Consider the following 23,364-nt stretch of genomic DNA (forward strand, 5'->3'; position numbering starts at 1 on the left):
TTAAGGGAGTCCATGAAAAGGTCATGAAAATTAACTAAAGAATTAGTTTCCTCTTAAAACTAATTGGCTTAGAAAGCAGCATGATAGCATGGAATACTAGACATTTTTGCATTGTACTCTTTTATGTGTTATACTATCCATGTGGCTTGTTTGAAGCTATTAGGTGAAGAGCTAGCCCAAGCTGTAGTGATACTGCAGTCATTCTTATATTTAGCTCACAGTGAAGTTTCTTCTACTGACCTTGAAACATTCTTGTAACATCACCCTAACATCTATTGATTGCAGTGGTTCTCAACCTGTGGGTCCCCAAATGTATTGCTCTTCAACTCCCAGAAATCCTAACACCTGGTAAAATGGCTGGGATTTCTGGGAGTTGTAGGCCAAAACACTTAGGGACCCACAGGTTGAGAACCACTGATCTATTGTCTTCATCTCAAATGATGTTAATATTGTAACTGTTTGCTTCTAGTATGATGTCTTGTGTGATACATTTATTTATTTATTTATTTATTTACTACGCTTATATACCGCAATTCTCAGCCCAAGGGCGACTCATTGCGGTGTACAACATGAAAAACAAGTGCAATTTACAAAACATAGTGCAAAACAATCTACAAATCATCATTATCAGAAAAACATCTTATCAAAACATCAACATTACTACAAAATTTCTACTACATTCCGAATCATCTCATCATCAATACACAATCTGATATCATTACCATTGTTCCATTCCTATGGTCAATAGCCAGTCATTGCACTTCTTGGTCAAATGCCTTCTTAAATAGCCAGGTCTTTAACTTCCTGCGGAAAATCAGCAGGGAGGGGGCTAGCCTGATGTCCACGGGAAGGGTGTTCCACAGCCGAGGAGCCACCACCGAAAAGGCCTTATCTCTCGTCCCTGCCAGCTGTGCCTGTGACGCAGGCGGGATCGAGAGCAGGGCCTCCCCGGAAGATCTCAAAGTCCTCGTGGGCTCATAGGCCGAGAGGCGGTCAGTTAGGTATCTTGGGCCAGAACCATTTAGGGCTTTATAGGCCAAAGCCAGCACCTTGAATTGAGCCTGGTAGCAGATCGGCAGCCAGTGGAGCTGGTACAGCAGGGGGGTTGTATGCTCCCTGCGACCCGCTCCTGTTAGTATCATGGCTGCCGTGCGTTGGATCAGCTGAAGCTTCCGGGCTGTCTTCAAAGGCAACCCCACGTAGAGAGCATTGCAGTAGTCTAAGCGGGATGTAACCAGAGCGTGGACTACCGTGGCCAAGTCAGACTTCCCAAGGTACGGGCGCAGCTGGCGCACGAGCCTAAGCTGTGCAAATGCTCCCCTGGTCACCGCCGAGACCTGGGGCTCCAGGCTCAGTGATGAATCCAGGATCACACCCAAGCTGCGAACCTGCGCCTTCAAGGTTGCTCAGATCATATGTTTCTGTGTTGGGGAGGTACGTTTCTAACTGTTTGGTCCTCAGCTACTAAGGTGATTAATTAGTATTGCTTTCTCCTGGATACAGGAGAAATTAATATTTCCCCAGAGAACTGTACCTCTTTTGGAAAGTCTTAAGTGTTCCAGGAGGGACTTCTGGAAAATTACCAGCTGTGAGAGGGAAGAGTGAGTGCAAGCTGCTCTCATAGACTGTTCAGTGGGCATATGAGCAAAATGATCTCAAATGTGAGAGATTCATGAGATGTGAGTCAGCATTATGTAGGCATATGTCAAATGCTCCCACTGATTGAATGGCTAGCAGTAGAATTAGATTATATTTTCACTAGGTATTAGTATGCCAGATTTACCACAGTCTTGGAACATAGAACTAAAGGGGCCAAGTATTTATGGAGACTTGTACTAGTATTCCAGATTTATTACAGGCCCAGAAAAATCAGACTAACCAAGATAAGTATTTCTAGAGACTTGAATCCTACAAAGTCCTACACAAATGGCTTACCTCTCAGATATTCGTTCCGACTTCCAGCTATTGTGAATTTCCATTTTTAACCAAGAAATTAATAATTGATAATAGTATTACTCTGTATATATTCATTCTGTACTCCATCAGAAATATATATTCTGTGTTCAAGGAATGTTCACTTCTGGAAATAACTGTGAGAAAACTGCTTTCATGCTAAGAGAATATCTTTTAACCATAACCCTAGCTATATTATGCAGAAGATAGAATTCCATAAGGCAGGTAGAATTAGACCAGGAACAGGAGACATATTTAGCAAATGCATAAGAGCACAGTGTGAATAATGTTAGCAACTTGTTTTAGGTGGAGGAGCGTCTGCAAAAGTTATTGAGAAGAGGCAATAGATACATAGCTATAGTGTTCCAGAGTGGGGGAAAGGAGCGATTAACAAAAGTGTAATAAAAGGACATCACTGAACACTGTTCAGAAGGTAGAGTAATGAGGGTTGGAGATGACATGAAAGCAAGCCACAAATATTATTTATCTTAGCAGGATGATTGGAGAAAAGGAACATTAGAAGCTTGGAAGCTAACAAGAAACAAAAACTGGAAGAGAGTACAAATCCCCATTTTTTGCCCATGAGAGATAATAATTTCTCAGAAAAAGTAAACCCAAAAATGTGAGGGAAGGAAGATTCTCCCTTCCTACACAGGGATGAATTGTGGGATTCATCATAAGTAGAAACAGTTATTTTATTGAAGTAGGAAAACCATTGGCACCAAATTCCTGGAGACAGAAGGCTAGCTTTCTCTTTCAGAAAGTAGTAGTGTTTGGATTTAAACAAATTAAGGCTCTGAAAGGAAGGGAGAAATATCTCAGTTATTAGCATCCAAATTTCCATTCTTCCGTGCTCTTTTGTGGGGCTCCTATGTAGGATTTCTCTATACTGACCCAAAACAAACATTCTCTCTATGAACTGATGGCATCCATTCATCATGGTGCACAGTGGTTTCTTTTGAGTATCATGTTTTGTTTTGGAGTGTTTGTTTGTTTTGCTTTAAAGCAACTTTGTCCCACCTTTAATAAAGTAGGGGATACTATTGAGTTTACTCAATAGTGTCGTCTCCTATCTCCTGGGATACTCTGGAGTATTGGGAAACTGCAGAGTATCCTGGGACAGCCTGAACAGTGGGACTGGGTGTTTTTCTGCTGATGAGAGATCATGGTGACTATAACATGGAGGAGGTGCTAGTTCAGCAGAGTGGATGTGTTCTCAGACTATTCCAACAACTGCCCTATATTGAGCATGAAAGTGCTGAATCCAGGGCTCCTCTAAGTGCAGATTTACACTAGCACGCAATATACTTGAACCCATAGCCTCTCCACCAGCCAATGCCCAGATCCAAACACAGCAAGATTGCTACATTTTATGTTTTCGCATTATGCTCCAAGACCTCTTCACTGCAAAATATGCTTTTCCAGAAGAAATACTCCTGTTAGTGCATTTCTGTCAAACCTTCAGCATTTTTGTGTTTTTTCTTATTAAATATCAAAGAACTGAAATTATTTTGCTGTTGCCATGGTGACCCATAAATCCTGAATAATCCAAATGTGCATATCAACCACCTGTCAGTAGGAAACCATGCACCCAATCTTTCCAGTGGAAAATTGACAAATTGTCAGAAATTGCAATCAGCACACATTGCCCCCTTTAAATCATTGATTATTTCTGTCACATATTTGGATTACTATTCAAACAGAAATGAAGAGTGTGATGTTCTTGTACTTGCTTTGTATTGTTCAGTATAGGAGTCTAAACAAATGGGTAAACATAAAGTTGAAAGCAGTTCATGTATCCATATATTTCCTTTGCAACTTGACATGAAAAATCCAAACATCAGCATAGATTGTATAGGAAAGATTTGTGAGTAAGAACTGGCATAGAAATATATCATCTCATTCTTAGATGCATTTTCTTGCAAAACAACACCATCAACAACAAAGAAGATTTTATTACTATGTAATCCTTTCAAAAATATTCTTTCAGGTGGACACTCCTCTGGAAAACTGTTAATCTAAAATTAGCACTGAACTGCAGAACATTTTTTTAAAGAACAACATTTGCAAATACAGAAAGTCTTAATTGCTCATCTCTGAGGTTTACCTTCTCTAGGTGGCTTCTGAGGCTTGACATATTTGGATCTTACTGAAATAACCTGCAAGCATGTAGGAACCAATGATACTGCTAGGCATACTTTTCAAAAGATCACAAATGATTTTCAAATTCTCGGAACAAAGCTAAAACAGTCTAATGTACAGGTGGTCTTTTCATCCCTTCTCCTCATTGTAAGACATCCCTACAACAGCCAGAAAGATAATACAGGTCAATAACTGGCTTAGAAAATGGTTTCAGGAGGAACGCTTTGGCTTCCTCAACCATGGCCTGCTTTTCCAGGAGGATAGCTTACTGGCAAGGGATGAGGCATATCTCACACAAGTAGGAAAACACCTTTTTTGCTCATTGACTCACAAACCTCATCAGGAGCACTTTAAGAGAGAGGGGGACAACAGCCTTGTGAACAGTACTTTACCCATTACCGCAGGGAACTGTCAAAAGGCAAAAAAGAGAGTTGTACAAACACAACAGGGACCAACTACCAAGAGCACAATTATCCAAAAATACTTCTCAGGGGAAGGTCCCAGGGGCTTACATGTCTTTACACAAATGCACAAAGCATGGGAAATAAAGAAGACAAACTCCAACTTTTAGCACAACACAACACTTACAATGTCATAGGCATCATTGAAACCTGGTGGGATGACTCTATCACTGGAATGTAGCCATTGAGAGCTATACGTTTTTCACAGGAAAAAAAACAAAGGAGGGGGGGGGAAGCTTTATATGTCAAAAACAGTTTCGCCACCTAAGAGATGTAAGACTGCAATCTGGGAAACCAGCTTGAAAGCATCTGGATAAGAATCAAGGGAACCAGGGCTCAAAAAGATCTTGTTGTGGGTGTCTACTATAGACTTCCGAGCCAGGATGAAGAACTTGACAAAGCCTTCTGGCAACTGTTGACCAAAAAGGCACAAAGAAGTCATGGCCAATTTCAACTATGCTGATATTTGCTGGAAAACAAGAGTACAAAAGTCCAACAAATTCCTTGCTTGCCTTGCAGATAGTTTTACAGTGCCGAAGATAGAAGAGGCAACAAGCGTATCAACTACTCTTTATCTCTTCCTAACAAATGCAGAGGACTTGATCAATGCAGTCAAAGTGGTTGGATTCTTAGGGGCAAGTGACCATGTGCTTCAGCAGTTTGCGATAAAGGAAGGCTGAACCTAAGACAAGTCAAACCCGCATTCTGATGGCCAAAACTAACAAAATGAAGTTCAACAAGGACAAATGCAAGATACTCCACTTCGGCAGAAAAAAATGACATGCAAAGATACAAAATGGCTCGATAGCAGAAACGTGTGAAAAAGATCTTGGAATCATTATGGACAACAAGTTAAACATGAGCCAACAATGTGATGTGACAGCTAAAAAAAAGCCAGTGGGATTTTGGCCTGCATAAACAGTATAGTGTCTAGATCCAGGGAAGTCATACTACCCCTCTATTCTTCCTTGATCACCACACCTGGAATACAGTGTCCAATTCTGGGGACCACAATTGAAGGGAGATGTTGACAAGCTGGAATGTGTCCAGAGGAGAGTGACTAAAATGATCAAGGGTCTGGAGAACAAGCCCTATGAGAACTGGTTTGGAGAGCTGGGCATGTTTAGCCTGAAGAAGAGAAGGCTGAGAGGAGACATGATAGCCATGTATAAATGTGTGAGGGGAAGTCACGGGGAGGGGAAAACAAGCTTGTTTTCTGCTGCCATGGCAATTAAGACGTGGAACAATGACTTCAAACTACAGGAAAGGAGATTCCACCTGAACATTAGGAAGACCTTCCTGACTGTGAGAGCTGTTCAGCAGTGGAACTAACTGCCCTGGACTGTGGTGGAGGCTCCTTCTTTGTAGGCTTTTAAGCAGAGGCTGGATGGCCATCTGTCAGGGGTACTTTGAAAGAGATTTTTCTACTTCTTGGCAGGGGGTTGGACTGGATGGTCCATGAGATCTCTTCCAACTCTATGATTCTATGTCCTCTAGCTTTTTCCATGCTACAAACAATTTCACCATACAGTTAGTTAACTTGATACTGGAAAATAGCTTTTTCTTTGGAGGAGCTGACATCCAATGACAGGATGCTATATAGCACTGGTATCACCCCCAGCTGGCCTGAATTTTAACATAATTTTTAGTTGCTGTATTATAGGCATTCATAGAACACCATCTCTGATCATCCAGATGCTTTGGACTTAGCTTACAAAATCCCTGTTCATTGACCACATCTATTAAGGTTTCTGGGAATAGAAGTCCAAAACATCTGGAGGAATCACTGCTTTAGCATATGTGTACTTACATGAAAGTTGAGCATTCTACTACTCACATTTATCCGATCTGGAGCCACAGATAGTGCTATGCCTGTGGCTGAAGCCATTTGATTCAGCCACTGGCAGACACTATCAGTGCAATGTTATTTAGTGTCATTATGGTGAATAAAGAAGAGGTGAATAAAGAAAATAATGTTTTTCACACCATGGGAACTTCCCACCTATATGAACATACAAAGAACATAGCAACATCTATAACTTTTTCATTCACCTACGACTGTGGTGGCACCTCCAGATGATTGCTGGACCTCGTTTATTACCTATCTCTTCTCTCATAATATCAGCCCAGTCTTTCCTATCTACTTTCTGGGTAAAGAATTCTTTTTTGTTCAACTCCAATTTATGACCTATTAATTCTTCCATCTCCTTTCACTTGTTATAGAAGTTTGTACTTTATTGCATTCCCACCACATATGCACATAGGAGCCAATTCTCCACATCTGGTGCCATTTATAGGTTTTACAAACGAAACTATTTCTCAACTCTCTATTAAGAAAGTGTGCTGTTTAAATTCAGATTCAGTTTTATATCTACATTTACAAAGAAGGAAAAGGTGTGACACTACAACAAGCAAGTCTGATATTCGAAATCACTGACTTAAACCTAGATAAGACTAGATAAGTCACATGAACATGAGCAGCAGATGTGTAACTTCCACTGTAACTTCCACTGTCCCCAAAATATGTGTGGGATGGTAGAATGTGGAATGGACTCTTTTACATTACTCAAGCATTACCATACTGCTGGCTCTTATGGGAGTAATCTTACAGGGCATAATAAATATTAATATGTCTGCTACAATTAGCTAGCAGCTACCTATCATCTAATCAATCAGAGACTGTTTCATGAATCTCAAGGGTACAGATTTTACAGTTCTTCAGTGCTATGATTTATACAGTGGAAAGTTCCTAGAAATACCTGTCCTATGTGGTCTTCTTCAGAGAACAAAAGAATATTTTATCTCTAAAGTTGCCAGTAATTTGAATGCCTTGAAAATGAAACTCTTCTACTCTACAGTCTTGTGAATTTTATCCCATAGGCAACATGAGAAAAGCACAACAAAGCAAGATTATAATTTAGACAGCAAGAACACTATGATTGATAGATATGAGATCACTTAGTGAAAAATACAAAAACAAAAATTGTTTTTAAAAGACACAGAATTGCAACTCTCAGAAATCAGACTTTGAACAAAAACTTGCTGAGCTATTAAATTGTTAGCTCATTAAACTGTTTCACCTCTCAGCCCTCTTTCTAAATGAGCTCTCTTATGCACAAGCTCACCTTTGTCCTTTCAGCCAGATTGCTACATGAAATCCCTATGTTTACAGCAGAATTCTTTTCAAATGTTGGTGTTATGTGCCTTCGAGGAGTTTCCAACTTGTAGTGACCCTATGGCAAACCTATCATGGGGTTTTCTGGGGCAGAGAGTATGTGATTTATAAAATGTCACCCAGTGGGTTTTGCAACTGAGTGGGGAATTAAAACCTTTTATGCAGATTTGTAGACCCTGTTGTCCACTACACTGGAGAGAGAAGAGAGCTTCCTAGGATCCTAGATAGGGATCTCCGGGGAGCTTAAATATCTTGTACACATTTAAAATTATAACTGTATTTCTATACCTAATATATAACACATTCATGCAGTATGAAACAAAGGAATGTTTAAAGATAAAATACAGGAATTGGAGTAAGATAAATACACAAATGCATATTTGGGGATAAAATGCAATAAGATATGCCTTCTGTGGAAAGATGTGTTCAAAATACACTTTGAATATATGAATGCATTAATTTGTGCATTAATTGAGAAACAGGATGAAACGAACTAATTGAACACATGTGAAACTGGGATGATCAGGATACAGATTAATTCATTCATCCTTACTTTGATCTGATCTATCACCAGACCAGTCCTTGTGCACCAAGTGACACCAGTTCTGATTTCAAGTGGGAAGGTGTGTATTTTATGAAAATATTACAAGATTTTACTGTTACACTTTTCTGCTTTATGAAATGCAGTCAGCCTTCCACATTTGCTGGAATTGGGGGCACAAAACCCTCACAAAAGGTGAGATGTGAATGAAAGAAAAACAGTTTTCTCCCCTGAAAGAACGCCTCTCTAAGAATCTCTAAATCAGGGGTCCTCCAACCTTTTAAGTCAAGGGCTGGTTTGTGGTCCCTCAGACTATTGGGGGACTGGACTATACTTTGGAAAAAATTGAACTCATTCCTATGTGCATGGCAGATATCTTATTTGCAGTGCAAAAAACTAAGAATGGATAATACAATATTTAGAATGAAAAACAGTTTTAACCAACATAAACTTATAGTATTTCAGTGGGAAGTGTGGACCTGCTTTGAGTTGATGAGATAGTCAAGTTAATTAGAATTGTTGTTGTTGTTGTTGTTGTTGTTGTGTGCCTTCAGGTCAATCCAGACTTAGGGTGACCCTAAGTCTAAAGTTTAGGGTGGAGGTCGGGTAAATGGCCTTGGAGGGCTGCATCCGGCCATTGGGCCTTAGTTTGGGGACCCCTGCTCTAGGTTCTCTGGTATGATTCTGTTGCCAACATCCACCAGGAGTGAGCATGGAGTTGTGCACAAGGACCAAGAGATTCTTAGAGCTGTGTTCTCACCAGGAATCTCTATATCCTCTAGCAAAGCCCTGTGGTCAATTTCTGCCAGAAGTTGACCATAGAGTTGCAGTGGAGGAGTTCATGATTCCTAGAGAGATCATATTAAATCCATGAATAATCAAATCCTCAAATGTGGATATCTGATTCTACTGATTATGATTTTGTTTGGTCCTTTTTCTCCTATATGGTCTGAAACACCTCCTATAAAAATGGATGACAACATTTTCAAAACTAATTATGAATTTGAAGGAACTCATTGCCTCAAACTCAAGCTCTGTTGGACACATCTTCAGTAATTTGAGATTGGTTTACCTACATAAAAGTAATGGTCATTTGTACCAATCTTAGACAGTCATTCCTTAGTTCTGGTTGCACATCTGTGAGACACAATTGCATATTAAGAGTGCAATGAAGTGCAGGTAAAATGAATAATAGATAGTGACTGTCAACACAGTTAATGAAAGTGTCTTGAGTAAAAGTGTTTAAATCAGGACTAATGCTGATGGGCTAATTGCTTTTGCTTATGGTTTATATAATGAATATACACCATGCCACATAATGAGATTCCAAGACATTACTTTTCCCCACAGTTTGAGCTAGTTTGTTACATTGTTTTGGCAGAAATGTACAGAAAATTACTCATGATAGTGATGCTCATCTTTTGTAAACCATATGCAAAAAAATGAAGGCAGAAGGAGACTGGGTGATCATTGAAATCATAGTCATTAGCCATATGTATGTAAACTGACAAGCTGTAGCAGTTTGTAAATCAGGACCAGAAAGTTGGGACTTTGATATTCTGGGGGAGAGAATGGGGACAAAAACAGCACAGTAGAAAGTGAGTCATGTGACCCTCTTCCCATAAGATTTTGATGCCATGCTGAAAATTATTCAAAGGAAACCATCTTATTGAGATTTTTCGCTGGTCTTCCCTTTCACAGCCAGAATGTTGCAAGTTTCAGAGATTTGGATATGTTCACCTCCAGGGGCAGCTCAACCCATTACGCAAAGTAAGCATTTGCATAATGGGTTGATTTTGTCCAGGGGCGCTTTTGAGGCGCTCTTGGGGGAAAACAGACCTTGACATATGCGAGTTGTAGTTACTGAGATGTATAGTTCACCTACAATCAAAGAGCATTCTTAACTCCACTAATGATGGAATTGAACCAAATATGGCACACAGAACTCCCATGATGAACAGAAAATATATATCAGTGATTGGTTGGAGGGGGGGGGGGGGCGCCAAAATACTGTTTGCTTACTGTTGAAAATTACCTAGGGCCGCCTCTGTTCACCTCCTTTCAAGCTAGTCATTTCTGAGTATTTTACATTCTAAAACTAGGACTAATGTACCTGACTGTCTAAACCCAGCATGCGCAAATTTCAGACCTTCAGTTGTTTTGAACTTCAACACCCACAATTCCTGGATTTCTGGGAGTTGAAGTCCAAACCATCTGGAGAGCCAAAGTTTGCCCATGTTTGATCTAACCTCTGGATGCATAAAAAAAAGCTTTTCTCTTTTTGGGGAGGAATGAAATATGACAATGACCCAACTTTTTAGATGGTTTTTTAAATTATAAAATTCAGGCATCTTTTCCATGTGAAATTTGCATAAAATGTCTTCAGGAAGAAAGGAATTGCAAGAAATCAAGCTGATGCGCCTGAAAGCTTTACTGCCTTTGGGAGCAAGACACAGAGCAATCCACCTCAAGCAATTATTTTCCCTAATAACTGCTCACACATTCCTTACCTAGGGCCAAAGCAAAGCTAGGTAGACAGGAAGGATGCAATACTGACATATAGCCTTCTCCTGTTTTCATTTGCTTGCTTTGTTTAAAGTGAAAGGAGAAACATATTTACTGTTAATCCACTTGTTTCCACTTGAGAATGTGGAGGAGGATAATTTCTAGCTCCCCTTATCCATGGCGTTTTGCACCATCTACTACTATACTGCAGTGGAATGACAAATATGGGGTGTTGTTAGTGGAGAGGCAGAAATGTAGCCATTGCTCCCCCCTTCAGTCATCAAATATCTAGCATTACAGGGACTGAGAAAAGCACTTAGAACATCTCTTTTTGCTTTGTGTATCACTTTCCCTTTTTAACATTGCATTCAGTTTTTGGATATCTAAACTGTATTTCTAAAAGCTCAACTGAAGCTTTAAGTGACTGCCAGGACTGAAATTTGGGGACTGAAAGGGAAAATAATTGGAGAACAGAATTCTTATTTAGGGAACAATCCACTACTTACCTGCCCTCTATAGTTACACTATAACACTGAAATGCTATGAAAAAACACATAGGTTTTTTTTTAAAAAAAAATCCATGAGTTCTTCTACAATTTTCTGAGTTATTAGCATAATGTAACTTTTTATAGCAGTATTTTTAATATTAATTTGTGTATTTGTGTTGGTTTTGCTGTGCTTATGTTTTAATTTTTCTGTAACCTGCCTCGAGCCACGAGGAGAGGTGGATAAGAAATATTATTATTATTATTATTATTATTATTATTATTATTATTATTATTATTTCCCTTTTACAAAATGTGCAGAATCCTAAGACTTCAAATTCAGACTAAAAGCTCTTTAAACAATCAGTAGATCCTCGAGAAGAGCAAAGATGAGCACACCACAGGTCTGTTTGCCTAGATAAATCTTCACTTGGCTTTAAAACCTTGTTCAGACAACATGCTCTAATATTTATATATTTACTTACGACATATCTCACCCTTTTCACCCTGAAGGGGACTCAGGGCGGCTTACAACAGAGGCACAATTTGATGTCTTGAGTACATACAAAAATAAAACAATATATACATTAAAATCACATGATTAAAACATATAAATTAAAAACAAAAATCACACAATCCAGAAACATAAGCCAGGAGCCATTCCAATTGTCATTTGAATTGTTCATTATTGCACTCAAACATCATTGTTGTGCTAGGAGTCATTGTGCAAATTCTTGATCCCACAACCAATAGTTCTCTGAAGAAGCTTTTCATCTGTTTTGTATATAAAGAGGTTTATACTTTTAACTTGCCTACCTTGGCCAGACTTTACTGCTATGTTTGAGTCTTTGAAAGATCCTCTGTGAGCTCTAATATTTGTGGCCACACAATGTGGCCACACAATGCTACACCAGTTCCCTGCCAGACCCACCTCCAAAACCTGCCCTTAAATAGCACCAGAGAGTTACAGCTCAATTAATACATCTTGCAAGTTAAACAGTTGCTCCGTGTTGTCTGTTATCGCTTGATCAAAGCACAGTCAAAATCTGGCCATCAATACTAGTTACTAATTTGAATGTCCCCTTTGAAATTAAGATCTGATCTTTATGGCCAGACTTGGAAGTTTTTTTAAAAAGGAGAATGTACATCTTGGCTCTATTTCCTATCTCTTTTTTCCAACAGCTCAAAGAAATAGTGCTGTTTTGAGTAAATAATAGTACAGAGGCTGGTATGCAGAATTATCATCTTCCATGATAAGCATGTGAATCTTATCTCTCTAATGGGAATGTAAGATTCAAATATACAGTTTGTATACTCTGGATTAGTATAAAGGAATCTTGTAGCACTTTTAAGTCTAAGGACCTCATCACATAATGGGTGGCTTCTGTTTCTACACAAAATCCCACTGATTACATTAAATGACACACAACCTATTCCATAGGGTGTCCATGGGATTATGTCTTTACAGTGTGTAAAAATGGCTGGATTTTAAAGACAGGCTGGAATCGACTCCACTCATGTCCCTGTGCTTAGAAATGCTTAGAAATAGGTATTTTTTCCATAGGATTAAACATTTTCCATTCATTTTTTGGCATTTCAGTGTTTGTGTGTGCATGTGGGCAGTCTTTTCATGCCCCTCGATGCTACTTCTGGCACCATTACTCTTTGAAATTTTGAAATTACAGTTTTTTTTAAAAAATAAGAAAAAACCATGAGCACCCCACAAGCATCAGAATGGAAGACAACAGCCACTTCCTCCTATTCCATTCTCCAAGGAGTGCTCACACAGGGTTTTTTTCAATTGTGTGATTGCAGAATTTCAAAGGTTTGAAATTGCATGGTTAAAGCAAAAATAAATAATTGATGTGTTATAATGGATGAAGTGCATGATTTAACAAGAAACTAGCAGAGGTGCTTTCTGTGTGATGGAATTGAGTAAATTCGTCGTCTTATTTCAAGACAGAATACTTTGGAATACTTTGGAATGTAATGGGGAAAAGATGCTATCTCCAATCCACCCACCCCCTTTTTGTGATCAGGTCTTAAGTGACAGAAGGAAGTTGGTTGTATAAACTATCATACATTTTAGTCTACTTAATAACTGGGCTGTTGTTAGATTTCCGAGCTGTATGGTCATGTTCCAAAAGCATTCTCCCCTGACGTTTCGCCTGCATCTATGGAAGGCATCCTCAGAGGTTGTGAGTTCAGATCTCACAGCCTCTGAGAATGCCTGTCATAGATGCAGGTGAAACATCAGGAGAGAATGCTTCTGGAACGTGGCCATACAGTTCAGAAAACTCACAACAACCCAGTAATTTTGGCCATGAAAGCCTTCGATAATACGTTCTACTTAACAAGTTGGCAATAGTTTTGCCATAAAGAATAAGATATTCCAACAAGTATTTTTTTTAAAAAAAATACTTTGTTTTTAATTATTTTAATTTGACCTATCTGAAGAAAATGCATTGAAATGATAGTCAACAGATGTTTGTCTTTGGAAGTTGTCTGTTCAGGCATAGCGATAAACATAATAAACATTTTCTAAATAAAAAATGGCCTTAATATATACTCAGTGACATATAAATGCTAATCCAGATCTGATTAGAGAATATAATGTTGCAAGCAATGTGTTTCCTTTTTCTTAGAAGGGAGATTTATCACACTGCGATAATTTAATCTTTGGTATAAATTGCTAAATTGTTTTTGTGGCAAACCTTGGTGCCATTACTGCAATGATTCTTCTGTATAATAAAAATGTATTTCACCGATTCAGCTGTTTTGAAGGCAGACAAGAGTGTTCCATTATTTCATCTTATCCGTTAAATGAATGACTTACCATTCTCCCCCCAACCCAGACTAGGATTCTTTTGTTGTTGCTGCTGCTGCTGCTGTTTTATAACTCTTTCGTGATGCTTATTCTATAATGTGAGCCATTTACATTATTACACAAGGTCTATTGTTCTGAGAAGCTTATAGATTCTTATGGGAACTGCACTTTCTCTGTATTCAGAATGGTACTTGTAATGGCTTCAATTTTTTCCCCTTAGGGTGCTTATCTGTTTAACCAAGCAAAGACAATTCCTCCTGTCCTTTCCAGCATTCCTTCAGGATACTGGATTGGGACATACTTTAAGATAAATTCCATCCTTGAAACATAGCCATATATATTCCGAGATTATGAAGCAAATCTGTCAAAATAAAAAGTGTGAATCTCTGCCCTAGACTTGTTACATCCTGTATAGACTACTGCAATGCACTCTAAGTGGGGTTGCCCTTGAAGACTGTTCGGAAACTTCAACTGGTCCAGCGAGCGGCAGCCAGGTTGCTTACCGGAGCGACATACAGGGAGTACACCACCCCCCTGCTGTGTCAGCTCCACTGGCTGCTAGTTCATGGACCATCCAGTTCAATCCCCTGCCAAGAAGCAGGAAAATCACATTCAAAGCGCCCCTGACATATGGCCATCTAGCCTCTTTTTAAAGGCCTCCAAAGAAGGAGCCTCTACCATATTTCCCATGTGCATACTAGACATGGCCAATCAAATCATTTTTATTTCCAAGATGGCAAATTTCACCAGTCTTTGGTGATAAAAAGAAAATAATAACAAAGTACACACATTTTATAGAATCATAGATGTAGAAGAAACCCCAAGGCCCATCCAGATCAACCCTCTGCCGTTCAGAAATACAAATTATACTACATTATATCCCACTTCCATTGGAGACAAGGGAGTATGGGAGGTAAGTCTTGGGTATACCACCTATACAGGTAATTTCCCAAGGTACTTTTTTTATAGCAGCTTAACTCCAAGAACCAAATAGAGGCAGGTATTTTAAAAAGATCATTCTCTGGTGCATATGTGGGAGGCCTTCTTCGTGCACTGACATTTAAATTAAGGTGTTTTTTGTGATACAGGGGTTTTTTTGTGTTATGTGAAAGTAGCATACAGTATACAAAATTCAAAATACAAATCTTGTTTTCCAAACCCACTCCCCACCCTTCCCCATCCATGAACCACTACAATCATCAAGATCATCATATTTAATTACTTATTAATCGCCCTCCATCCGAGAATGCTCTAGGCGATTTACAAGCTAAATTGTAAAAGATAAAATACATACACAGAGAAATTAAAAATTAACAGAGATTCAGTGCTCTAGTAAAAGGCCAGTCTTAAGTGCTAGAGTAAAAGGCCCTAAGTCACGCATGGCTCTCAAATAGGGCGGCAAGGAATTCCATAAGGCAGGGGCCTCTATATAGGACCCAATATATAGAGTAAGTCGCGTTGTGCTGGTCATTGCGGCCTCCGATGATGGAAGAAGGAGAACCTTATTGTTACAGTAATCAATTCCCCGTGCCGCTATTTCAAAGTCTGTTTTTATCTTCTTTTTTAAATAACAAAATGCAAGTCTCCATTATTATCTTCATTATTTCTTCCCTGGATGCCATTGGAGGGCTTGGTTATGTGGATATACTGTACTAGTTTTTTTCTCCAGTTCTTAATAAATCCCCCCCCCCCCCACTTGCATTAACATCTAAATTCAGTGCGTGCCTATGGCAGCTCACCTACTACCTTTAATTGCTGCCTTTATCTTTCATGTAGAAAAACCTCCCTTTGTGAGTGCAGTAATATAAAACCACTAATTGAATTGTTCATTAGGTAAGAAATGTGACTTTATTGAATTTTGTCATGGAAAGCAAAGAATTATAGCTAATACCTGGGATGAAATGGTGAAAAATGAAATCATTAAACCCTCTATGGGAGCAACCTATGTTTTGTTTGGATGCTATGGTTCTGTAAACTTTATGATGTATTGATGGCCCATGAACATTTGTGCAACATTTGAAGAGAAAAAAATCTACTCATTTTCACCATCCTCCTCCTGACTCTTCTTCCCATTGCTTTCCATGTGCCAACAAAGCCTAGCTCATCCATCTTGGACTATCCAAGGTACATCAAGATTAAAAAGAAAGGGAGGAAGAAAAGCCCAGATCATAAATCTACATTTCCCAGGAGAAATGTGTCTCACTAGTATTAGGCAATCTGGCTGGCAATAGCCAGTGATTTGCAGCTTTTACACTACACATACCTTAGCCAGATGTTCCTTATTTCAAGGGTCATCCTTCACTTTAAAGGGATTATTTTAGATATCAGGAAATTGCAGTGCTGTAGAACAAATGAGTACTGCCATCCCTTTGAATCAGGTGTGATGATCGCATCAGGGAGTCATAATACTATGATTGTTTCTTTTCTATTAGGGCAATCTGCAAGTCTTTCAGTGAATATTATTCCCTTCTGTTTTCATGGTACTCACCCTCTTCTACACAATGCACAATTGTGTCTTCATTGATTTGTACAGCCCATTTGTTACAATACATTTCGGTTTTTATTGGCAATCATGGAAATTAGTCCTTTCTCACTTTTGAAGCATAATTTAAAGCAGGGGGTTCAAAGCTGCACTTTTGTTATTTCCAAAGCTCCTTGTGTTACCCTTTCCAATATGATACAGTTTTGGTGACCTGTGCCTGAAAGCAAGGCCCAAAGCCTTAAAATACACAAAGGTGGGGGGGGGGGCACAAAACAGTACCTGAAAATCCATTGTTTCAAAATTCTTCTCCAGTTTGAAATTGTAGCAGCCAAAATGGTGACAAGAGATGTCACTTTGTGGACAATTAAACATGTGTGGTGATTCTTTTAACATAATGTACATTATAAAGTCTTATTGGTATGTATTAATTCATTTAATACATTTTAATCTACTGGGTTTTTAAGTGGAAGTTTAATTGTTTTGCAGCTTTTGCATCATTAGTTTTTTAGATGTATCTTTTTAAAACTTGATTTAAAGCCACTTTACATTGGAAAAGGTGGGATATAAATTAAACTGAATTATTAAATCAATTAATAAAATTTGATTGATGTATGGATGAAAGCAGAGGTATATTGCAACTGTCGGGACACAGACGCCTTAAAGGGCCAGACTCAGAATTAATTCCAAAGTAAAGTTTATTAAGCAAAGAAAAAGGACTCAGAGACACTTAACTCAGTGTCTCTGGCCAAACTCAAAAGCAGAAACCAGTCTTGGTTCAAAAGAGTTAACTGAAGCAATAATCCGGATTATCCGGAGAAAAGAACCGGATTAAAACAAAGTGCTCCGCAAGTTCCCCAAAAATAGCACAGCAAATACACAGTTAACAAACAAAAGGGTCGCAGGGGAAAAAACGTAGTCAAATGAAGTCCAAAGGTCGAAGCAAGCCGAAATCAAAGTAGTGAAGTCCCAAAATCCAAGTAATCAGCATCATAGTCAAATCGGTCCAAAGTCAAGGAAGGGAGAAGTCAACACTCACAGGAATCTAATCCGAGTCAAAAACACGAATGGAAGCAGTAACCTGTAGATCCAGGACCCAATACCAACACCAAATATGCTATGCCTTCCTGCCCTGTGTCAATGATATTTTAAACCCTTTTGCCATGATCTGTTCATCTCATGCCTTCATGCCCTGCATTAGACCAGCACTATTTTAAATCCCTTTGCCACAATCTGTTCTTCCCATGTCTTCCTGCCCTAGATTAGACCAGTGGGATTTTGGGCATTATACTTTAGAGTATAATGTCTAGATTGAGGGAATTAATGGTGCCTCACTATTGGTCAGGCCGCACTTGGAAACCTGTGTCCAATTCTGGGCATCACAATTCAAAAAATATATTGACAACCTGGAAGGTGTCCAGAGGAGGGCAACTAAAATGATCAAAAGTCTGGAGATCATGCCCTATGAGGAGCGTCTTAAAGAGCTAGGTTTAGCCTACAGAAGAGAAGGTTGACAGGAGACATGATGACCATATATAAATATGTGAAAGGATGTCATAAGAAAGAGGGAATATGCTCTATGAACCCACTTTGCCATGATTTGTCCAGCCTGTGCCTTCCTGCCCTGGATTAGATCATAGCAATTTTAAACCTCTTTGCCATGATCTGTCCTCCCTTTAAATCCCACAACTTTCAACACACCTTTCAATGGAATCTTTCCCCACTTTGAAAACTCATTTCATAGTTAAAATCATAAGTTTGGGCACCAATGTGATATGAGCCCATATATAGGTATGTTCAAATTTAAGGCAAAAGTATAAGGTTACTATAAATTGTTCCTGAACTTTCATAGACACTAGAACTTCCTATAGTTGATTTTAAAAGGATCAAAACACTTAAAAAGCTAGCAATGTCACAATTTCGAATGCCTAGATTACGATGAAGGAGAAAATGCAGTGAAAGCAAAGTGATGATATCATACAATTGTGCTATTCCTTAGGATTACATTAATGTAGAAGGATCTGTGAAAGAAGTGGAGCATAGGAGACCGACCATTGGAATGCCCATTCGTTCGCATCACTGAAACGATTTAACATGCGTAAATCTGATAGATTCCATCCCATGTGTTTTTAGGCACTTTCACCCATTTCCAGGTGCGTTGGAAGCTTAGAAGATAGTTTTCCCCCTGCCTCCTGCTGCCCCCTCCCCCGACACCCAGACATTTCTATGCACTTTCAGGGATGAAACACAACAGATGTTAAACAGAAGTAGTTTTACAACATGTTCAGGGCTCCATGGCTGTTCATCCCTGAAATGTCTTTGAAGTGTGTGGAAACTTGAAGCTGATGAGGTCTTTATATGCTTCCTGTCTACATCCACTTACCAAGGAACAAGGACAACTGAACTCAATATTTCTTACTTTGGAATCAGCTGCACTAATAAAGATATATTAGTCACTGACATTTTAAAATGAAAGTAATTTTTGTCAAAATTGAGAAGTCTTTTGCATATTTGTGCTTCCTTGGACCTTTCTCATAAAACAGAAACCAGATATTTTATGAGAGAAAAGATACTCTGGAAAAACATTGAATTTCTGTCATTTGTATTACTATAGGCCATCATTACTGGTGACACTCAGCCTTTTAAAATGGTGTCTTCGAGCATAGGAAGTACTTTTCTTACAACATCTCAATAAGCCTGATTGACTTCAGCTAATAGTGAGCTGTTTTGGTTCTATTTTTTTAATTTATCTTTGTATTTCCTGTTTGGTTTTTAATTAGAACTTGTAGAAATTACTATATAATATTGTGAGGTGATCAGCCTCTTTTATGATTTTTTAAAAGTCCTGTAACTGTTATCAAACTCTCTGAAAATATTGTTTTCATATTATATAGCTTGCCTCCCTGTGCTCCTGTAAGCCATTTTGAACATGGCTTCACCATGAGAGAGAAATACTATACACAGATAAATACTGTATGTGATGTACATTGATAGATTTCACTGCTAGGTGTCTTCAACACAGTTCCAAATATGGTGTAAAACCCATTTCTGTGAAAGCTAATCTTGTTGAATACTTGTATCGCCTGCATTAGTTAATGGCATAGAAAATCTGTAAGGAACAAAAGTAGTAAAGGGTCATGGAAGAATACAAAACACTTTGTTTTACAAGATGTACACCCCTGTATTATATAGAACGAGTGCAAAAGCCTGACCTTCTGTATTTTTCTATCTGTAACACAACTTTTGAGAGAATTCCTTTTTGCAAAGTAAGAAGGGGGATTACTCGGCCAAGTCCACAAGGTGCCCTACGAATGGTAGTTAAATCCCCAGCACTTCTTTTAGACCTGAAAAGCATTAGGTTCCTCCTATTAGCCTTTTGTGACTGTTCCTAATTTCAAGCATTTCCAAAAGCAGCTGCTTTTGTAGCTTAAGAGGTGTGGTTTCCTTTTCTCTTTGAGCAAAGCCAAATCCAATTTCAAATAAATTCTTAGAGGGCCACATTACAATGGTAGACAGAAACAAAGGCAAAAGATTTGGAGCAAAAATACCCCACTCAAACTTTTAAATCTTACTATCAATATCCAAGCTCTCGAAGTGGCATTTCAGTGTTTTAGAACTGAGTTAGGAGATCACTCCAAAAGATGGGGACAATTGCATCAGCCATTTTAGGAAGTTAACCATTTCACATTCTGTCCTAGAGGTTTCTCACTTTTTTCAAAAATGTGGTCATAAGAACATATGTTATTTCCTCCTGATTTGAAGAGTAGTGCCAAAGAACATAAGAAATTATGTGAATTGCATTTTAATCATTCCATGTTGACCATTCAATGCTTGGCCAAGTTAATTTCTATACAAAGGAACCATTTACACCTAGGAACCCACTTCTTTTTGCAAATGCAATGGCAGCAACCTCAATCATTGATCCAAACACTGAACCAACCCAAGGAATGACATGCCAGGAGAGCAGGGAGGGGGGGAGCAATTTTCCTCCCCCCTCCCTCCCCACTCTCCTGGCACATCATTTCTATGTGCCGGGAGAACTGGGCAAGGCTTGTAATGGAGGGCACGCAAGTTTTTATTAGTTTTCTAAGGGGTCTGGGGGCTTAGGGGGAGGGGGTTGGGTATTCCCACAGTTTACCGGGCTTATTTAGCCAAGTAAACTGTGGAAATACTGTCTGGAGTGCAGTATTCTGCAGTCCAGACCCAGAAATAGTGGTTTTATCCTGCGCTTTCCAAGAAGGGATGGAATAAATACACTATCAAACTAATTAGCTACAAACTAGTGCTTTCCTGGTTTGTAGTGAATTAATTTGGGACTGTCCAGAACACTGTCCAGACAGCCCCTCCTTTATTGTGGTAGATACTGCAATAAAGGTGCTGCCTGGACAGGTCCTTAGAAATCTAAGGCATGGTATTGACAACTGATTGAGAGGCTGTGTTTATGATCAAATTAAGCCATGCAGTTTATAACAGATATGATTACTATACTTTTATTGGAATGAGTTATTCAAACCATAATCAATAAATGCTGATTAATAACACATGCCACCAGTAAACAACTCCAAAGACTGAGAAATCAATGTTATGCTTTTTTGGTATACAATTCAACATTTCTCATAGGAAATTTTCTATCTGATATTGAGCTGAAAAACTATTTTTAATAAAAAAAAGTGTACTTTTCAAATAGGGAACTTAGTCCCAGCCTAAACTTTGTTGTCTTAGCTCAATAGTATCATTTCACACAAAAAAGGCCCCCCTATTACAATAGACAAAGCTGAGAAGGTAATTGTATAAAAAGTACACATTAATGAACATAATTAAAAATGGACTTCTGGTGACCTCCGAAAGGAACAAAGCCTCCTTGCAAACTTCACAGGATTTTTACATTTGGCAAGAGGAGCACAGTATCTGTGGTAATTAGACTTGCAACACGTTTGTCTATGCTAATTAGATCTAAGTTTTAATTAGTTTCTTTATGTGACTAAGAATGACACAGTGGTGAATGAATTTAATGTGTTTTTGCAGCTCAACCCTCATGTTAGATCCATTTTCCATACCTGTCTCAATATGGGAAGCTTTGTTTTATTTCATCTGTAGGATTACTGTCAGATATTTTTACAGGAGAATATGTCCTTATAAATCTGAATTCTTGATTGTCCATAGATTTTTAGCATAAGTGTGCAAATGAATCATTTGATAACCAACAATGGAATAATGAGACCTAACCATCTTGAGATGTGTTGGCTTGGAAATCAAGCCAAGGAGAGCAAACCAATAAAAGGCCAGCTGAGGCCAGATGTCAACCACTTTGTGCAAAACACTTCAGCCTCAAGGGCAATACAAACACTTGGGCTACTTCTCAACTATCCATAATGGGAAGGTAACCCACATAACTCAGAAGTGAAAACAGGAATCACAGGTTAACCTCAAATAGTCTCCTTTCTCAACCTGTAAGCCTTTGAACACTTCAAAAGAAGGATGCAGAACCTTACCAAAATGGTGTTAAAGTTTATCACCACACTTATATTCTCCCCCCCCCCCCTTTACCTGCCAGGTGAAGCCAGTTAGTTTGATTTGTTATGTGTTTTATTATCATTTATACTGTTGTCTTGTTGTAAGTTGCTCCGAGTCTCTTTGAGAAATGGGGCGGGATATAAATTAAGCTTCATTTGTTCATTCATTCATTAAATGAGAAGGAATATAAAAGTCCTTCTATACAGACCATATGCAGTATGTAAGAAGGTGTTCACAAAAATACACCCCAATAAGCGCTATAGCACACATCAAGCCAAAAACAGGCACATTTAAATAACTCACCTGAAAGTTCAGAATAAGCTACATAATGTGCTGCAGCTGATCATAATGTATCCATGTACAGCTCAAAATCATGACCAGAAAATGCAGAGTGGTTGTCAGAACACTGCTAACACTTGAAGCACATTTTTTGCTGGCTGGAAAATGAATACCTCCAGCCAAGGACACACAAATAGCTAATTACTGCTCCATGAGAATAAACCTCAGCAGATTAGTTAACAACAAAAACATGCATTTTCCAGCAGATGTCAAACCACAGATACTGTGGTTCATGGGTTTGGTTAGATCCCCAATTACCAGATACTGTGGCCACATCCCTGAATCAGTTCTTGGGGTGGTTGTGCAAAACTGGTTCATTTTAATCCATGTCTAGATTAGATTGGAGTCCCCAATGACACAGCAGGTTAAAGCGCTGAGCTGCTGAACCTGCTGATGAAAAGTCAGCAGTTCAAATCCAGGGAGTGGGGTGAGCTCCTGTTGCTAGCCCCAGTTTCTGCCAACCTAGCAGTTCAAAAATATTCAAATGTGAGTAGATCGATAGGTACCACTTTGGCGGGAAGGTAATGGTGCTCTATGCAGTCATGCCGGCCACATGACTTAGGAGGTGTCTGCATACAATGCCAGCTCTTTGGCTTAGAAACGGAGATGAGCACCACCCCTCAGAATCAGACACGACTAGACTTAATGTCAAGGGGAAACCTTTACCTTTACCTTTAGACTTGATTATAGTGTCTGTGTAGAACACCCTATAAGTCTTTGGTATTGACATTACTCAAAGCCAATTATCCCAGTCCTGTACATTTCTCTGACAGTGGGAAGAGTAGGTTGCGCTCTGTCTCTCCAAAGAGGCAAGTGAGTGGGCAATCAGGACTTTCAAAGCCTCTAAATAGCCACCCCAGGCACCTCCAGGATCTGGCACTTCATGCCATTCACAAAGTACATTTGTCTTCAGCCTCTCAGTGTCATTCACAGTGTGAACCCA

At 38.9% G+C, this 23,364-nt stretch overlaps 1 protein-coding gene across 3 annotated transcripts in view; it reads left to right on the top strand.

Annotated features, from left to right (window-relative positions):
- The window catches only part of GRID2 (glutamate ionotropic receptor delta type subunit 2), a 1,028,529-nt gene that overhangs the window by 759,380 nt on the left and 245,785 nt on the right, over positions 1-23,364 (top strand). The gene's annotated exons all lie outside the window — the stretch shown is intronic.

This window comes from Anolis sagrei, chromosome 5 (assembly GCF_037176765.1).
Source record: "Anolis sagrei isolate rAnoSag1 chromosome 5, rAnoSag1.mat, whole genome shotgun sequence".
NCBI lineage: Eukaryota > Metazoa > Chordata > Lepidosauria > Squamata > Dactyloidae > Anolis > Anolis sagrei.